Raw genomic sequence first — 20,846 nt, forward strand, 5'->3', positions numbered from 1 at the left:
TTTAATGTCTTGGCTCGGATGAAATCTGGAACCCATCAGAGGAAGCTCTCCACACCCAACAGCACCCACCTAACAGGGTTATTGGCAGAACCTATAATCTTTGATTCCAACAGGAGGAGCTATTTATCTCAGCCACATTAACACCAATGAGCTCGCTATGGCGAGGGTAAACGCCGAGTGAAGGAAGCTCAGAGCTGCTCCAGACTGTTCAACCTGCTGGCAAGACCAGGCAAACAACCCTCTCAAAGCAGAGCTTCCATTAGTGATTAGATTGTCGCTGGGCTTTTCTACTGGCACTTTACTTTGAGAGAGGAGCGAGTGGAGTTGCAAATGACCAGAAGACTTTGATTTAGGCCCCAAACTGAAGCAGCCACCAGGAGGGCAAAGGGAAGTAGGAAAAGGGGCATAAGAACATGGGGGGGCAGGGGGGGCCTTTATGACCAGAGGGAAGAAGCCATGAAGAGGAAGCCACAGGACGAGCACACAGCATGGGGGAGGCCGAGGAGGAACCGCTGCAGCAGAGAGGAGCAGCAGTTTTTCAAACAAGCTGAGGAGTTGGAGGGTTTCCCTGAATAACCCACTGGTCAGCCCCTTCTGTGCCCAGTACACAAAGGACACGGGTCTGGTGCATCTCGCTCTGGAGGTTGCCGTCTCAGCCCCTGCTGCTGGACACAACGTATCTGCATTTTGCACATGTGAGGTTATTTTTTCCTTTCTAATTCTTCTCGCATATCAAAGCGGCAAATAATCTAAAATTCACCAGAATGTAAATATGCACCTCCCGCAACCCCCAAGCCCCTGCACCCACATACAAACTCTTCCCCTGCTTATTGGGAGCACTGTCCTTGGCCTATGTCTTCGCGATGGCAACTAGGCTGCCTCCCCACCGCCCAGAAAACAGCAACAGTGAATTGGGCATAGATCTGGCAGGAAGAGCTCCTTTTGTGAGGCTTCAGGTGGTGAGATATATAAGAACAGCCATACAGAGTCAGGCCCTTGGTCCATGTAGCCCATATTCTGGCTTGCCACAGTGGCTGGCGCCAGGTGCCCCAAAGGGAATGAACAGAACAGGGAATTTCAAGTGATCCATCCCCTGTCGCCCATTCCCAGCTTCTGGCAGTCAGAGGCTAGGGACACCCAGAACATGAGACCCTGGCCATCTTGGCTAATAGCCATTGATGGCCCTATCCACCAAGAACTTACCTAATTCTATTTTGAACCCACTTATACTTTTGGCCTTCACCACATCCCCTGGAAACAAGTTCCACAGGTTGACTGTGCGTTGTGTGAAGTAACACTCACATTTGTTTGCTGCCTATTAATTGCATTAGGTGCCCCCTAGTTCTTGTGTCCCATGGTAAATGACACTTCCTTTTTCACTTTCTCTGCATCATTTGTGATTTTATAGACCTGCCTCATATCCTCTCCCCCTCACCCCATATTGAGCAGATGTTTTCAGAGAACTACCCATGACGCCAATCTAATTTTCTTGAATGGTAACAGCTAATTTAGACCCCATCTTTTTGTATGCATATTGGAAAACACAATCCCAATTATACATTACTTTGCACTTATCAACATTGAATTTCATCTGCCATTTTGTTGCTCAGTCACCCAGTTTTGTGAGATCCTTCTGAAAGTCTTTGCAGTCTGCTTTGGGCTTAACTCTCTTGAGTAATTCTGTATAGTCTACAAACTTTGCCACCTCACTGTTTACCCCTTTTTCCAGATAATTTATGACTATCCTTAGATATACAACCATAGGCCCTGATTCTGAAAAGACTTACACATGTTATACCACTCATCCCTTAGAGCATCCTCTCATAGCAAAACCCAGCATTGCCATGCTCTGCCTCAGTTTCCCCACCACAATTTTCAGCCTACTTTTGCCATAGCAATGACTTGGCCCTTCAGCTAAGTCATTAACAAGTGTCCACCCCTTCCAGGGAAGCCCAGTGCAAATCAAACAACACATAAAGTCTTTCCCCCACTCTCAACTGGGCCCAGCCCCTCCTTCTCAAGGGGTCTGTTTTTTCTTCTCTAATTCAAGCACTCTTTGCCCCCCCTCTCTGGGATCTGCTTTCACCCTTCCCAGGCTCCTTGCCATCTCTCCCATCAACCCCTCCTAGGCTCAGCCCCCCCTGCACTTTCCCAAACAGCCACTCCCAGGTCTTCCTACCTAGAGTCTGCCACAGGCCTCTTGCTGCTCCTTTCTCCACTCAATTCTGCTGGACTTTCCTCCTTTCTCCCTGAGTTCTAGTCCAGCCATTAATCGCTAACTCCTTGTGGACTCAGTCTTTACCCATTTCACCAGTTTCTTTGGGCTTTAGTGCCCCACTCATTCAGGTTTGCTCAAACCCACCTGTTTTCTCCCCCCACCAGTATTCAATTGCTGGGCTTTCCTCCTCTTAAGTCCCACACCCTGCACAGGTGTAAGAGGTAGGGCTAATTGAACAGGGCTGACTGGCCACAGGCCACCCTGTTCCAACACGCTTAACTTTTTTGCAGGATCAGGGCCTGAGGCAGAATAAGGGGCCAGGAAGAGTTCCCATTAGGAGAGATGTTCAAAAACACAACACATTTTTCCTAAAATTAAAAGAGAAAGAAAAAAGTCCCCTAGCCATTCTCTGCCTTTTAGAGGTGGGGCCAATGTCAAAAACTGACATTTTGATTTTTTATTTTTTTTTTAATTTGGGGAGAGGGTCAAAATTTGCAAAAATTGACTGCCCTATGACTGGAAATGAAAAACAGAGAAGGGAGTGTGTGGAAAAGGTGGACATTTCATGCAAATTTTGTTAGGGTTTTTTTTTTTTGGGGGGGGGGGTTGGCAGGGGTCAAAATTCAAATTTTTGTTGAAAAATCAAAATTGAGACAATTGTGACCAGCTCTACTTAGATTTGTTGATCTAGCTACATGTTTTGTATACATGTGTTTCTTGAAAGCATGAACCCAGACTTAGCTGATTAAAATGCATAATGAAACAATTATCTACTCTCTATACAGCTTCTTCCATCCATGACTCCCCATATGCTCCTCTACCTGGGAGAGGCAAAATGTTGTGCTCGCTCCACCGGTCTGAGAGTGTTCCAAGACCGACATTATCATTTCTGACTGGAGGGCTCAGCAGATTAGTATGGGACAGCGTCTTTCATCTCTGAGTCATTTGTTCAAAATCACCATGAATTGATAGTGACTGAAAACTGTTCCCCTCCAACTGGTTGCTGCATGGTCTCTGTGAAATGTGTTTGGTGGTCTCAGTTTGAAAGAACTACTGGTGTCTTTCTGGCATTTTCACCAGCGATTGAATAGGCACTGACACTGAGCTAAAGGGCTAGTGTTGAAGCTATTAGGGTGGTTATGTAGGACTCCGGCTTTGTCCTTAGCCATGTTGAGGCAGTATGGTCTAGTGGATAGAGCACACTGGATCGCAACTGGGACTCAAGACCTGGTTCTGCCACTGACCTGCTGGGTGAGGTTGAGCCAGCCACTTCACCTGTCTGTGCCTCAGTTTTCCCATCTGTAAAGTGGGTATAAGGATGCTGACCTTCTTTGTAAAGCACTGTGAGACCTACTGATGAAAAGTGCTATCAAAGAGCCAGGTATTTTATTACTATTATTGAGAGTAAATAGAGCACTTTAATCCTCAGCTCTCTCCATTTATGAGCAATACATTCTAATCTCCCCACACACTCACCCACACCACAACAATTTGACCACTCCTACTCCTGACCTCTGCAAGGTATTAAATATGAGATCAGTAGGATTCAAAGAGAGAGATCAGTGGCACGTAATTTGGCAAGTAAGTTCTTGTTACAGTGCTTATTATGCACCATAAACAAGGACTCTGCTCAGACATGACATAGAGAGGCTAAGTAAGGTGACAAAATAAAGAGAGTCTTACAAATATATGGCTGTATGCATGCCCATTGGCTCCTAGGGAGAATCAGACTCCTGGCCATTCAGCAATTCTACACTCAACCAAAGGCCCCAGTTTAAAGGAATACATTAAAAGTCCTGGGCAATCTTGGTGAAGGGTGTGATTTTTCCAGGTGCTGAATTCATTGAGACACTTAACCAGGGCTGACTGTGTGAAAGGCACACCCAGCTCCCATCCAAAGTCCGGCCCTACTTTCACTTGCATCTCCCAGGAGCTTTTCTGCCTCCAGTCCTGCTACTGCCAGATGTTCACCGCTGCTGTAACTCACTGCAACCTGGAGCACACCCCGGCGACGCAGAAGGGTCTCAGGCATTTATACCCCCATCTATCCCAGTCTGTCGTGTCTGCAGATCCTGCCCCTCCAGAACTAGGACACCCATGTGTGGGAGGCCATGCTGGTCCCAACGCAGATTGCTATAGGCATCTGGAATCTGGCTACCCCAGACTACTACAGGTCCACGGCTAACCAGTTTGTTGTTGGCAAGTCCCCAGTGCTAGGATTGTGGTGGTGGAGGTTTGTGAGGTGATCAGGACTGTGATTTACACAAAGGTTGTGGCATAGGTGCCGACTCTGTTGGTGCCCCGGGGCTCAAGAACCCACTGAAAAAAACTGGGGGTGCTCAGCACCCACAGGCCCGGAATAATCTTTTTTTGGGCCCTGGCACCCAGACCTTGGCCCCCCTCTGCTCCACCCACGCTCCACCCCAAGGTCCCGCCCTGCTCAGCCTCTTCCCCCTGAGCCCCACCCACCACTCTCACCACAGGCCCTGCCCCTGCTCGGCCTCTTCCCCCCCCCGCCCCGCAGCCTCACCCATGCTCCGCCCTGAGACCCCACCCCTGCTCAGCCTCTTCCCCCGAGGCCCCACCTGCTGTTTACACAGTGGGGAGTGGGTGGAGAGGAGCAACCACTGGCAAAAACAAAAGTCAGCACTTCTGGGTTGTGGGCATAAACAATGGCCCTGAAATAATTTCTGGTTTGGAGAGAATGGGCTTCCCAAACTGAGCAGGGGCTATCAATAGACCTCATGTGCCCGTAATATGCTCACCACAAGGAGCACGAGTACAGAAACTACAGAGGAGACTACTTCAGCATTATGCAGGCTCTCGTCAGCCAGGAGGGCAGGTTCACAGACACAAGCACTGTCAAGATGCATGTTGTCAGGGTGTTCCAGAGCTCAGGACTTTACCTTCGTGGAGAATGTGGGACATTAGTCCCATCAAATCACGTTATTATAAATGGAGTCACCATCCCCACTGGCATTCTAAGGGATCTTGCGTGCCCCTTTTTGCTATGGCTAATGAATCTATGCCCTGATCTCCGAAGGCCTGGCGAAAGGAGGTTTGACTACACAAGCAGTCGTTCCCGAAGGGTGGTTGAATGTGCATTTGGCAGATTGAAATCCCTGTGGCGATGCTCACAGAGCCATTCGCTGCCAGTATCAGCATTGCTGCCCATTGTTTTTGCCTGCTGGGGTCTGCCCAATGAGTGCCAGGACACAGGTGAGCCACTGTTCTAGGAATGGACTCAAGACACTGCTGGACTTCGAAGCCAGTACACACAGCCAGCAAGAGCAGCTGTCGTTAGCGGAGCAGGATCCAGGCACTCAGTGGAAATCAGGGATGCTTTGTGCTCTGACATAATGGGTTTGCATGGTCCAATGGGTGAGGGGGGAAAAGAAATAGCAACTGTGTGTACAGTATGTGTACAGTGATCTGAACAAACAGGGAATGAAATAGTATTTGTATTATGCATTTTGTGTACTCAGGCCCTGTACTTCACCACGCAGTTTATAGAATCATAGGACTGGAAGGGATGTCGAGAGGTCGCCTACCCCAGTCCCCTGCACTCGATGCGGTGTGGTGGTACATGTGAAATGTTGCATGCAGTTTATAAAAATCTGGCCCTGTACTCAAACTCACAGCTTAGTTGTGCGCTTGATGTTTTAAAAGTAATGGGCTTTTGATGCAATTTAAACTTGTCACGTACTTCAAAGCAGAGCTTAAGGATTGCTGCGCTGACGTTCCTCCACAGTAAATGTAATAAACTGTGATAATGACACCTTAGTAAATATGGGACGCTTTACTTGTGAGCAGTCATGTAACAGAAACTCACGCTGTTAAAAACCTGACAGGCAAGCCAGCTGCCAGCAAACAAAACCAGTGCAAAGCCTGTGAGGATATGAGGAACTGCTGCGTACAATGGGACAAAACACGCAGGCTGCTCAATAACTGTCACTATTTCGGCGTGTCCACTCTCTCTCTGTTCTGCTTGGCCCTTCTAGTGTGTTTCATGCCCACTGGCCACTAGTGGACTGGAGGGGGACACATCTGGTGATCCAACTATTGGTCATTCCTTGTGACATAGGCCACCCAACCCTAGTATTGTCCAAAGGGTGCCTGGGCTACAGGACGTGGTAGCATGGAGGGGACTCAGGCTGTGGGGCTGGAGCAGGATGTACAGCCTGAGCTGGACCTTGCAGACTCATTGCCATGAGTATGAGCATCCTCTCAAACAGTTCTTTCTGCTGCGTTCTAGCTTCCTGCCTGAGTCTACATTCCTGCTGCAAAAACTCCTCTGCCCATCTCTCTTCATGCGGTCCAGCTTCTCTCTCTCCCCAGTTTTTCAACTGCTGGGTGGCCTTCTGCAGGATCTCACTCATCATTTCATCTTGGACTTGCTTCCTTCTTGCCCACTGCACCACAGTCCGCCCCCAAGGCTCCCGGCTGCTTCTGTGTGCCCTGCAGAAGTAGAAGGGCCTGCCAAGGCAAAAGAAAGGATCTCTCATTGTCTGAGCATGAGGGGGAAAAGGTTAGAGTGCATCTGTTGCACCGGGAGGGGCTGTTGCAGTTCAACATCAAAAGACAATACTTATCATGGGGTTTTATTTTTTTCTTCACACTAAAAACATTTCTCGTCAGCACAACTTCAGACATCCTGGTGAGCTGCACTTTACAAATTCAACTTGAATTACAAATCCACCATTTTCCCTTGGGGTTATGTGGAGTGGATACCTCTGGTTTTTACTGTCTTTTTAGGCAGGGCAGCTACTGGAAAACATTATAGCTCCGGAGGTTACTGACGGGCAGCATGAACTTCTGTTTCAAGCTGTGGGAGCCAGCCATCTATGCTAAAGAGCTATTAAGGTGTTTGCTGACTGACCAGCACAGTGCTGAATGGAGGGGGGTCATGAGCTACAGAAGCAGATCCAATAAGTATTCCCTCCCCCGAAATGTAATTGATCACCTGGAGTTCTTATTCTGAGTTAAGTACCCAAGCCAAACCAGCCAGGTGTGGGTTAAAATCTCTGAGTAAAACACAAGATGCTGCGTTAGGTTGGAGACATATTACAGTCTTCTTGAAACACCCAGCATTCATTGGCACCCACGGACTACACACCACGTCCTCAGGACAGTTTGGGTTTATAACACAGGAAACACGCAATCCAGAGAGGCCCCCGCCCCTGGGACAGTCAGGATTCATTCCTAAGGTCTACACCCCCCACCCCGCACACTCCCCATACTGTGGAATACCCAGACAAGCGGCTCGGGACGGTCCAGCATGGCCAGCTCAGACAATGTGGTGTACTAGCAGGGAAGGCAATGGAAGGCTCTTCATTGTACTGCCTCTACCCATCTTTGTAATAATCTGAGTAGCTAGTAAAAATCTCATGAAAACTGCTTGTGTAACTTTTGTTTGAAGTTCCTGGTGTCCATTTAGCATTCCACAGGGGAGAGACCGGGAGGCAGGGCACGGGCGTGAGTTCTGTCATTAACAGAAACACGCCACAACCCCTGGGTTCTAATAATAATTTCATTGAGTCATCTTTCCATTCGTATGTGAACAGCAGCTAATATGAAGGCAGAAACATACCCAGCTCTGGCTCCAGCTCTACTGTTGTGGGCTGCTCCCCAGGGCTGTCCTCAACCAAACAGCTCCTCCAAGTAAGGTCCAGGACCTGCTGTAGTTCCTCTGGTACCATACCGTCTTCAGGGACCAGTGCCGAGAACCAGGGTCACTTCTCCCATTTCAGCTGGTTACTATCCTGGGGTGCTTCCTGCCTGGGTGTAAGGGTAGCGTCCCTGCTTAGCAGGCTGTCATGCACCACTGTGGGTCCAGTACTTGCTGAATTGCCCAGAACTCCATCAAATTGCTCATAGAAGAGGCAGGTAAAAGGAAAGTTCCCAGAGAGGCTTTTACTATCCCTGACCTTGCAGGAGTAGGGTTTAAACTGCTTGACTTGCTCTCTGCACTGCTGAGTGGTTCTGTGGATCCCCAACACCACAAGCTTCCTCAGGATTTCTTTGTCCACATGCTCATTCTTGGACTCTTACTGGAGTCCAACGTCTTGCTCACCTCACAGCAGAGTTCCGCCATGTTCCTCTGGCCAGGCAGCAGCAAGGTCATAGATAACACAGGAGACTGTTAAATGTGTTTCCAGGTAAGTGCTCAGCGTGGGAAGGAGGTAAACTCTGATAAGCTGCATTTTAACTGTATTTGAACCAAGTGAGATTACTTCAGTTTCCTGGGAATCAAGTGGATAGTGTTGGGGTAGAAGGACAAAAAAACACAGGCCCAGGGGATTGGGGGACAGCGTTGGCAGAATCGCCAGACATGAGTCCATTGGGACTCAGGCTCACACTCAGCCCCCTGGGTAGGTACTAGGTCCAGAGTTCTGAGGGCTTGCTGACTGGAGTCAAAGATTTGTGTGTGGATGGCAGGAGGGGTTGGGCTCAAACTTGAGTCCGAGCCCCAGTTTACAATGCAGTACAGCTATGGCCTAAGAGCCTCTGCAGAATTCCATTGTATACACTTACAGGGTCTCTCTCTCTCTCACACACACACACCACACACACACACCCCTTCTCATCAAGAGGGTCTGGATTAATAGCTATGTTGTGGGGGTTTCCTGCTGCTGAGGCTTAATGATTCTTACTACAGGTATAGTATGAAATACTAACAAAGCAGTGAAACTAAACTTCCAGAAGTACTTATATTGCTTTGTTCATCTACCTGCTAATTTGCCAAGGCCAGCCATTTTCAATCAGTCTTGTAGGGGCCTGATCCAAAGTTCATTGAAGTCAGTGGATGTCCTTCCATGAGGTTCAATGGGCTTTGGATCAGGTCCCTAGTTACTAATGTGTATTGACCATGTTCTAATTTTCAGCAGGCTAGAAGCCTACTCTCAGATACTGAACACCAACAAACTATCAGGATCTAGAAGTGTATCCCAGATCAAAACCATACCAGTGCGAAACACCCAATGCCCCCCACCCCACCCCGCACTCACATACAGAGACAAATATTCCAGCAAAAAAACAATTTTAAAAGTTCCACTCATCCAATCAGGGAACAGAAACATCCCATGTGGACTATGTGTCCAATCAAAAGTCTTGAATTTTGAATATCAAACTGTCATGGACAAGCAACAGCCCAAGAATTAGAATGATTCCTTTCTCCCCTCCTTTGTCTGTCTTGTCTATTTGGATTGTAAAGAGCAAGGACTCTTACTATGCGTACTTGCTGCACCTAATACAGTAGAGGCCAGATCTTGGTTGATCACTACCATAATACAAAGGGGAAAAAAAAATTCATGGAAGTTAGTCGGCACGCAACTTAGAGTAACAAACAGATTCAAGAACATCCCTGTCTGTGAACAATCCATGAACTCAAAGAGACAGACAGACTTTGTCCTGTTATCTATTAAGAAGTATTTGCCCTGCCTTAGTTATCATGAGACATCCACTGAGTATAATGTAACTGGAGAGCACCTTGACTCCATGAAAGAACAAGCAGATGATTTTAATGAAATGTCTAACATAACTTTCCTTGGTGGCTCATGCTACCATTGTACCTCCCATTTGAAAGCCCCTTCCATCCCTGCATGGAGTGCAATACTGCAGATCAGAAGCAGTCTGGTCTAAGAGTTCAAAACTCAGGAGTCACAGCCCCCGAGAATCATGAGACTGGCTTAAAAATCATGCGATTTTAGAAAATAATAAATTTTAGGTGCCTTCCAAATAATGAGTTTTGGAGCCTTTAGGGCTCACAATTTCAAGCTTTTCTGTGAATGTACCCATGAGAGCTAGAAACTTACTTTTATTTTGATGAGAGCTGAGTTTCCCACATATTCACATGACTCTGGGACCTGGGGCTTTAAGAAGAATCACCAGACATCACAAGATTTGCAGTGAAACAGAGTTGGCAACCAGATGGGTGAAAAAAATGAAAACTGCATTTCAACTGTTGCCTTTTCCTCTCCACGGCCATGAACGGATGTCACTTTTTATTAGTGCCACAAAATGCGTTCTGCCACAAGCCAAAGTCAGATGGTGATACGGAGTGGAAAGGGCTTTGGGGCGTTTCTTTCCCTCCTTATAGCCATATGGACAAAAAGGAAGAAACTGTCAGTTTGGATATTGGTACAAAGCCTTCCATGCAATTCTGATTACAGGGCAGGATGAGTGACTGCTTGAGACGAACAAAAAACTCTGCAGCAGTAAATCAAAACATAGAAATTGTTTCACACAAGGAAGAAAATGATGCTAAGACATGAGGAGGAGGAAGAGGAAGGACAGAAGAGGGGTTGATCAGGTCTATTGCTCCTTTGTGCTTGCCATTCTGCTTTCCCATCTCCCCCTTCTCTTCTGCTTTCTTGATGGAACCAGATGGGTAACACTTTACATGAGATTTTCCCTGTTTTTCCCCCATTGAACCTGCTTCCCACTCAGACCCTGCAACATTATAGGAACATTTTTCCCTTCCTTCGTGACCAATAGCTAATCGGCAGCTGGAGTTGCATGGTGTTTTAAGGCAATGATGGCTCCTGGGAAGCCATCCGGGATGGAATGGGCTCTGCTCAGATTGCTGGGGAAGCCAGTTAGTGCTACAAGCCAACGAAATATGCAATTTGGAAAAGCGACCAGGGGTTAGAAGTACTGAACAGTTCACGCAGCAGATTAATCTCCCTTCCCAAGAATGTTCACCAGATGATCAGAATGCATTACCAACCAAAGCAGTTTCATAATGAAGCAATAAGACCCAGTGAAGTTGATGTTATCACAGGATAATTGGCCATGTCAGGCAGCCAGATGCCCCAAGGTAAAAACAAAAGCTGTTTAACTTACTGAGAAGGTCAGTCAGTAGATAATGTCTATTTCCCATTAATTTATTGCCTTGCTGTATTCGCGGTTTCACTGAAGGAGCTTTTAGCAGTTCCATTCTTGATGATATGTGTGAGTATTTCAGTCACACTCAGATGAGAGACAGGTCACCATGTCTTATTAAAGGCTTTTTTTCTTTTAGAGCAGCGGTTCTCAAACTTCATTGTACCGCGACCTCCCTCTGACAACGAAAATTACTACACGACCCCAGGAGGGGGAACTGAAGCCTGAGTCCCTCTGCCCCAGGCCGGGGAGCCAAAGTCGAAGCCCAAGAGCTTCAGCCCTAGGTGGGGAGCCTGTAACCCTCAGGCTTCAACCTTGGGTGGTGGGGCTTGGGTTTCAGCTTTGGCCCCAGGCAGTGGGTCTCAAGCTTCGGCCCCAGACCCCAGCAAGTCTAAACGCTAGCCCTGGTGACTCCATTAAAACGGGGTCACAACCTACTTTGGGGTCCCAATCCACAGTTTGAGAACCACTGTTTTAGAGCAACAAATCGCCTTGCTGAAGTCACTGCCAGCCAGCAAGCAATGCATCTTCGAGCAGGGAATCTGGAGACAGCAAACCTTTGCCTACAGATATGACGCTCTAAGAATATTCGGCTGAACGTCTTATCCAGTCTTTGACCTGTGATAGCAACTAAAGACCTATAATCCATGCCTAGCACAGTCCCCAGTGCTGTGTAATCTGGGCTCCTCCTCATTTACATTGGAGTAGCCATGGCTTCCCACTCCTCATAGCCCTTAGGCATTTCAGGGGTGCTCTGGAGTCTTCCTCCCAGTATCCTTCGTGATAAACTCCTCTAGGGTGGGCATCTATTGTATCCGCTTCCCCTGATTCTGCTTAATTGGAGCAAAAGAGCCAGTTTCAATTGTAATCAGCAACAGGTGCTTGCTTCATTCAGACCCAGAAGAGTCTTCCAAGGCAAGTGCAGCTGCGCAGGAGGACAGCAAAGCTAGGTACTTAACAGATTTTAATTCCCTGGGCCTCATGCTCTACAGAGAAAGGGTCTAAGTCATCCACCCTGACACACGGACTAGGCCATACCTTTACGGGGCATGGGTGTCTCTGTTAGAACACTGCCTAGCCTGCTGCCAATTAAGGAGACTCATTGGAGCCTCTGGTCATTCCTGCTTTCACCAGCAAAGAAGGTTTACATTGGGAGTGGATGGGTCATTACACAAAGTAAAACTATTTCCCCATGTTTATTCCCCCCCGTTCCTCACATGTTCTTGTCAACTGCTGGAAATGGCCCAGCTTGATTATCACTACAAAAGGTTCCCCCCCACCCCTGCTCTCCTGCTGGTAATAGCTCACCTCACCTGATCACTCTCCTTACAGTGTGTATGGTAACACCCATTGTTTCATGTTCTCTGTGTACATAAAATCCCTCCACTGTATTTTCCACTGCATGCATCCAATGAAGTGAGCTGTAGCTCATGAAAGCTTATGCTCAAATAAATTTGTTAGTCTCTAAGGTGCCACAAGTCCTCCTTTTCTTTTTTCGGATACAGACTAACACGGCTGCTACTCTGAAACCTACACTTGGATTTGTTTCTCTTTTGTAGAGAAGAGGTCTGGTCTGTGGCTAGGACTGATTTCCAGCAACTCCCAACTTCCACTGCAGAGGAAAGCCAGTCACACAAACACCCTGCCTCCGTTTCCCCAAGTGAGGGTAACAATCTCTTCTTTAGAAGGGAGCTGTAAGGATCAGTCAGTTAACAGCTGCCTCTGAACATAGAAATTGACAAAGCTTTTGAGAGACAGCCACCTGCTAAAATTCCTTTTTCTGAAAGAACAAAATAGCTCTTCCCTTTATGCTGAATTCTCCCTTTGCAAATGCTCTGGACTTTTTATTAGTGCCAGCTATGAAGTTCCCCAATCAGAAATGAGTGATCACCTCGCAACTTAAGAGACTTAGAGAATAAACCAAGCTTTAAACAATTTGTAATTACTAAGGACAGGGAAAAAAACAAATAAACCTTTTAAAAATCTAAGCTGGATGAAATCTTCAGTTGAACACAGTATTATCACAGTTTCTGTAACAAAAAATACATACACGTGTCTTGCACCAAGAGAAATCCAGGGACAGATGGTCACTGCAGAGCAAGAGCTACTAATACTAATCAGGAGCAATACACGTAGGGCTAGACACTGCACTGCATCTTCTGGGAGAGGCAGAACAGAAGGCCCACGCCAGGCGGAGCAAGGGGCAAGGTGCTTTTACGTCACCTTTGTGCTGCCCACATTTGGGGCAGCTGCACAGCTGAAATGGCCCCTAGCATTAGTTAGAACAGCCTCAAGGGCTGCTCTGCCTTACGGGAGCCTCCCCATGGCTGCCTATGGACTGCAGCCCTGAACTCCCCTCCTGCCCCTGATTTACCCCCAGGGTACTCCCTATGCTTGGGCCTCGGGGGCACCATAGGGCTGCTTATGGTCAGCCCTGTTCTGTCCCTGTGCTGCGGAATTCTCCTCAGATCTTGTGACCTCTTTATAGCCCCATACACTGCTGAAGCAGCATTTGGGATCTAGGTGGGGACCAGAAGGTACCTGAGAAGTGCTGGGTGTCTACTGAGTGCCTGCACCACAACCCAGAGTTCTTGGTCCGCTCAGCTGAGCGGCCTCGTTCTGGTGGGACCGGTGGAAGAGGTGTGTGGAGAGGGGGCCCTTAATAAATGAGGATAGGGAGGCAACACAAGCCCGGGGGTCAGCTTGGAAGAAGGCCCTGAGATGGGAATGGGAGAGGAAGCCATCTCCTACTGACTCAGCGTGTGCCTGTGGGTAAGTCACTTGGCCTTTCAGTAACTCAGTTTCCCTTTTGCACAATGGAAATAATCCCCCCCACAGACACATGCTGGCACTGCGATCAGTGATGTCTGCAAGGTGCTGTAAGAAAGTACCACGTGAATTCAAATTATTAGAACCCTGGGAAGCGCAGCAGAAGTTAGAAGAACCTCACTCAGGGCTACTCTAATTTACACCAAGGCCAGGGAGGGTCCTTCATGGCCCCAGAATAGCAGGGCATGTAAAGATGGCTTTCCACCTCCTTTGCCTCACTTCCCTGTCTGCTGTGCAGAAACAGAATAAGTGAGAATTGGACAAAGGAGGGAACAAATGACCCAACTAAGAGCTGTTCCTCCAATAAAAGGAAAGAAAGCCTAAGACCACTGAAAATTTAAGAAGGTCTGTTCTGAATGAGGGACTCCCACAGATGACACCGACATGGGGGGGGGAAATGTTGATGGTAAAATAAGTGGCGTCACTAGAAATCTGCAATAATTGGCACTAATGGCCATAGGCTGAAAGGGGAAAAAGTGGGAGGGGAGGAAAGGGTTCAATATTTAGAAGTTATTGGCCTCACAAATTCTTACTCCTCCCTAGCCAAAGTGAAACCTTTCAAAGCCAACGCATGTGGGGTTAACACTCCAGAAAGATGCAATATTAACACTGAACCCATGCAGTGATCATTCAGCAGCTACCACCACCAGAGGGGATGATGGGACAGTCGTGAGAGCAGTAAAATAACTCTGGGAATGCCATACAGGTCGCAAATGAAGTGAGCTGCCTCATCCCAGCACGGTAATTATTTCATACTCTATTGTTTCCCCCTTCAATGAAATAAATAGGTCTTTTTTTTTTTTTAAAAAGCCAGACAGTTCTCCCAATCGCTGATGGAAGCCCCACTCACTTTCCAGCATTGATTCTCTTCCCAGCCCCCGGCTGATGGGTAATTTGCATAATTCAAGGTGTCAGTCCTAAACAGACCTAGCTCTAATTGGTTCAGTCATGCTCACAAATTCAGTAATTAGCATGATCTATCCAGAGGTACCTGCCTGTGTCTATCCCAGAGTGCCCACCTCTTTCACCTGCCAATACACAGCCCTGAAATCTCAGCCCAGCCAAAAGGTTTTAGTACTTCAAGAAAAAGTTCCTATAAGGATGCTTAGGATGAGGTACAGTGACACACAAGGGGCCTTGCCCATGGCTGGTGGGCAGAGTTATACAAGGAAAGAGGAAGCTGGTGAAAGGAGACAGCATCCTCTCTCCTCCTGGCGGGGGAGGGGGGTGAATAGGTGGTCAGAACCCGTCGTTTTAACTGATGTGTCGTGGTTTTGAGTCTGTTGTTGTTGGAAGCAGGGCAAGCCCTGAGGAAAGGGATGTGAAGAGTCCACTTCATTGTCATTCCCCAGCGGGTGAGTCTGCCCCCCCCCCCCAGTTTAGAATGGTCAGGAGTGGCACAGCTGTGGAGCGGGGCACATGGGATCAACCACGAAGTGAGAAAGTTCACTACCCTCCCGCTGAGCCCCTTGCAAAGAGCGTCAGGAGGGGCTCCTGTGAGAGAGACCTGGCGGTGGAAGGAAAGAGTTCTGCCTGCTATCAATACCCACCACGAGTATATTCCTCAGCGCGTGCTAAGGGCAATGAGCAAAGTGAGATGAGGGCAGTCAGCACCTCACTGGAGGCATTCTCCACCATACACAACAGGGCCCGAAGTGGGTCAGAGTCACCGTCGCCCTCTGCAACATGTAATGTCAGACCCCTCCCATGGGACTGTGTTGTCCTCCCCCATTTGGATTACAGTGCATGTTAATCCTAACACTACCATGCTAACCAATGGAGATGCTCCTTTAGCTCAAGTGGTAGAGGGCTGTAGTTTTAGAACTAAAGCTCTTGGGGCATGAGACCCCGGCATACAGTTTTGTTGGCAACAATGTTGTCCGTTTGCAACCAGGGATTCATTACAAGGGCAAAGAAAGAAACAAAAGCATGTAAAAAGTGGGATTTTCTTTGCAATTGCCACAGCCATCAACACATTAACCCATGAGGAAGACTGGCCAGACCAACATATAGTGTGCCAAAGAGAAAATGCACAGATGAAGGATCTCTTCCTTATTCATTTCACTCAGGTGTGTTTCATTCTAGCCCACTGACTGTCTAAATCACTTGCACGCATGTATCCAGTGCACTTTGGAACATCCTTAAAAGTTTCACCTCTTCATTGAATGTGCTGCTGATCCCCTACACACACACACGAACAGAGGCACGGGTAAATTCTTTTTACTTCCTGTTCTTAGGCAGAATGGCTGCCGGCAACATTTCCCATCTTTGCCCAGGATAACAGAAAGTGTTAATTCATCATTGGTCACTCCCTCACATTTGTCCCTGGAAAGGAGAAGGGGATGGGAAAGTAAAGCTTGTGTCGGCATGAGATACTGGACACACACTGCAAACCAGCAGGCCACCCTTGCGAGAAGAGCGGCCCCCAGTAACGTAACGAAGGTCAGCGAGAAGGTGGAGTTGGTGCCATGCATACCCCCATTGTGTATGTCAGACCTTCACTCGGGCTACTTTAACGCACCTGATGGTTTGGGTTTTTCTTTCACAAACTGCAGCTCTTTGAAAAAATATTCCAAATAGATTATTCCAACTGATCCAGCAAAGGCTAGTCATCCTATTTACCGAAGTCTTGGTCTTTTTGAGACCCAAATGCTTGCTCTAATACCCAATAAAGTTAATTGGACTCCTGTTGACATTGGATCCGGCCCCCGAAGCGGTACCGGATGTTCTTGCTGATTTCTAACTCTATTGCTCACTGTCTATCCCTGACATCTCTTTGGCTTGTTCAGCTTCTAGAAAACAGCATCAGTTGCTTGCCTATTTACTAGCACAGCTGTGTGGCAGAAACCTCTTGCACAATATTTTTATTAATTCTGTACAACTTGTATAACACTGGAGAGCAAGCAGACTGAATACTGCTCATATACAGCGAGCTCCCTGGTTAGAACTCACTACTCCAGCCCCAAAAATACATGCTATAGCATTCAAACACTAGGTCACGAAAATGGTGAAAACAAAATCTCAATTTGGTCCATCTATATTTTGGCTGTGCTCTCATTTAGCTGAGAAATTTCAGTCAAAATATATTTAGAGTTTTATCATATTAGAATATGCTGCATCAGGTGAACAAATGGGCAATTTATAAATCAGTGCATGAATGGATAGTGTGAGAAGGTAGTTATTCCGTAGCCCCAGCCTCTACTTCTGCTGGCTGAAGAAAGAGAGGGATTGAAAGCTTGTAAAAGGGGGGAAATAAAACATGTTATTTCTTTATCCTTCCCAATTTAATGAGGATTAAAACTAGACAGGATCAGATAGTTCTTGAAACAAATTCAAAGGAAAATTGAATAGCGTGAGTGGCATATTTCCTAATACATAGGGCCCCAAACTACAGTCCTTACTCATGGAAGAGTTCTGTGGTCCAGTGGATGGGGCACTGGACTGGAAATCAGAAGACCTGTGTTTTATTCCCGGCTCAAACAGTACTACATTAACATGTGCTAGGGAATTTTTAATGGATGCCAGCAGGGTCCACATGGGTCAGTTAGTGCATGACACTAGCACACCCTTGAATTTACACCCGTCGTGCAGCTAATGCACTGTGTAGACAAACCCAAAGACAAGGTCTGTCTCTCGTTGGAGGTATTCTGCAGTACAGTCGGACCTGTGACTGTAGCATGCATAGAGAGTGATCAAAACTAGCTTTGCTCAAACTAGCTCAAATAACAATAGCAGTGAAGGCATGGCAGCATGGGCTGCACAAGCCCACCCAGGACCCTGGGGATGTATTCAAGCAGCTAGTCTGCACTGCCGTGCCACCCGTGTTGCTGCATCTTCACTGCTATTGTTACAGATCAAAGCTAGGTCAGCTATGTCTACACATGCTGCAGTCATACCTCTGAAAGCAGTGGAGACACACTTTCCTGGGGTCCACCCTTCTCTCAGTTCCTCCCTCCGTGGTCTCTCTGTTCCTCTGGGTGCTCCTTCATGACTCAGCCCTCCAGCCAGGTCACTATAGTCCTCACCTTCCAGGGTATCAAAGTCCTTCCATACAAAAATGGCAGTCATTTCTTTGCTGTCCTGACAGTGCCACTCGTCTTGTGGCTGGAAGGGGAACCTGGGCCCAACCTCTACTCCGGGTTCCAGTCCAGAGATCCATTCTCTAGCAAAAGTGGCCTACACACTCCCAGAGCACATTCGTCCCCTGGACTCCTTCCCATTTCTCAGCTCTACATTCTGGCTCCCCTCTGCTCTAGGTTTACCAGCCCAAACTTCCTCCTCCCAGGGAGTAAACACAGGCTAATTTGCACTGTAGCCCCAAACACACCTCCCTTCCCCCAGGGAGTGACTGCCAACTACTTCCCCAACAGCTCCTTCCTGCTGCCAACTTCCTGTCTTTATACCAGTTTCCCTCCATCCACCCCCTTCCTTCTCAGCTGGACTCCATCTCCAATCAGCCTTTCTGGCTCTGGCTCTCCATCAGGTGCATCATCAAGTTAATTGGTCTCCTTCTCAGCCTCGTTAATCCTTTCAAGGCTGGTATGGGGTAAATGCCCCATCACACGTACCCTGTGTGTTCATGAAGTGCCAAGCATAATAGGGCTCCCGTTGTATTGGGGGCCTCTAGATTCAACTTTATTACAAATAAATAATAATAGTTAACTTCCTATGAGTTTTGCATGAGTTGATTCAACTGGATTTCAGTTCTCAACTACTAATCATGAAATGGTACAAATTAAAATATTAGTGTTTATCTTAGTGCAGCAAAGTGAGGTCAAAGAGATCACATGGCAGAAATAGGAGAATTCCCCATCTCACACCGATAAGATAAATATCACTGCAAGATAAATGGTTACTTTTCAGTTTGTACCACTGTGGAATGAAATAAATATTTTATATTCAAAACTGGAAATTTGAAAAGATGTTTTTGTTCAGCATTTACCAACATGGAGTTCCTAAAGATGCCAAGGTTTGCTTTCTTTTATAAAAACAATTAAATGAAAATTTAAGAGATAATATATAATGTAGCATCAAAACTGAGATGGGAAATATCATGTACAATATTCCAGGACATGAAAGCATCTCCCAGTTGTATGTCTATGAAATGAAATAGCTGTAGGTTTTCCTTGAGCAATCAGATACTATTACTTTACTTTGTCATATTTTTTTAGATACAACAAAGAAAGATAAATATTGAAAAAAAAATGAAATTTAGAATCTTACTGTTCTGAATGAATGTTCCACTGTATGAAGGAACAGTTGGATACAGTCTCCTTTTAGTCTTGTATAATCTGGAGAGTCTCATTGGATGAATGGTTGGATCCAAACTTCTCCTAGTCTCTTAGGAACTGAAAGTGGTGCCATGGGTAACTAGAAAAGTAAAGTTTTCCTAGACGTGCCATAAGCCCTCACATTTGATCTATGATTTCTCACATGTGATCTATGAACGGTCAGACCTGAACTACTGTTAAACTATTAGCATTTGGAGATCAAGCCATACTCAGATGAAAGAAGAAAAGGAGGACTTGTGGCACCTTAGAGACTAACAAATTTATCTGAGCATAAGCTTTCATGATGAAGTGAGCTGTAGCTCACGAAAGCTTATGCTCAAATAAATTGGTTAGTCGCTAAGGTGCCACAAGTCCTCCTTTTCTTTTTGCGAATACAGACTAACACGGCTGCTACTCTGAAACCTGTCAGATGAAAGAGTAATTTTCCCCATATTTGCAATAAGTTCTCAGATTTCTGAGCCATAATAATTTGGTCGTTCTTAATGTAATATCTATTCTGCATAGAGTTTCCTCCGCTAGCACCAACAGACCCAATGCCTGCAGACCCCGCCTAGTACTTACTGGTGAAATAGTGTACGCTACCAGTGAAACTGTCAACTGAAAGAAACTGTAGGAATGCTACTAAACTGAGTTTGAACAATCCAGATAGCCAGTTCCAGCAAGAAAACCAATGAGCCACCTCAAGGATCATCTTGAATCAGGAGTAGGAAGAAGGCTGCGTAAGCCTTAGCATAGAAAGCTTTATACTTGAAAGACTGCAAGAACTCTTCCCTTTTCCTTCCATATGGAATATTTAAATCCATCCTGGTACCTTTACACTTAAACAATCCACAAATCCCTGCAGACAAGGACGCACAGAATATAGGAGGCTCTCATTTGACATGGAAGCTGGAGCTTCTAATTGTATTAGGGATTTATGCAGTGAGTTAGTACAATACCATATGGCACTCTATAATACAGTATGGTGTTTTCCTAACAGGCTGCATAAGCTGCTAATAGAATACGAGGTCATAACTGGTTTCCTTATTAATGCTTTATATTCTATATTCTGCCTCAGCATCTGTTCCATTTCACAATTAATCCTTCCGACTGAATAGTTTGTAAGTTACATTGCTAACTTCTTATCCACTCTAAGGTCTCATATTCTGCAGGATTCACCTCAGAACAATGCTGCCACACACCTTTTAAAAAACACTATTTAATTTTGGAGTTTAAATCTTTCAGGCAAGCAGTTGTGTCAAGGCATGCCATGGTTACTTTCAATCCAACTCCTCGCCACATATGGCAGTAATGCATTTGCTCTCATGCAGACTTGTGATCAAGCAGAGGAGTATGTTGTCTCTGTGCTCAGTGTGATGCTGGAGGTACTTTCAGGTGCAGATGCAGAACCGACCGTCTTTTACCCATGGATTGCCAAGAAAGCATTCCCTTATCCTGGGTAAAGCCACCCAAGTTAAACATCAGGTGTTGTGTTTCTTTGCGCAGAGATTATTGTTTTGTAGTAAATAAAATGTTTGTGTCCTGGGGAGAGGTAAAATTTCAAACTCCAGGGTGCCTATATTTGCGAGTCCAACAACTCTCTTTCCCTTCCAAGTTGACATGAAAGGGGAAGCAGGCTTATGTAG

The 20,846-nt window shown here is 46.5% G+C and overlaps 1 long non-coding RNA gene across 1 annotated transcript in view; it reads left to right on the forward strand.

Annotated features, from left to right (window-relative positions):
- The window catches only part of LOC141993657 (uncharacterized), a 136,025-nt gene that overhangs the window by 111,899 nt on the left and 3,280 nt on the right, over positions 1-20,846 (forward strand). The gene's annotated exons all lie outside the window — the stretch shown is intronic.

The sequence above is a fragment of the Natator depressus genome, chromosome 9 (genome assembly GCF_965152275.1).
Source record: "Natator depressus isolate rNatDep1 chromosome 9, rNatDep2.hap1, whole genome shotgun sequence".
NCBI classification, from domain to species: Eukaryota; Metazoa; Chordata; order Testudines; family Cheloniidae; genus Natator; species Natator depressus.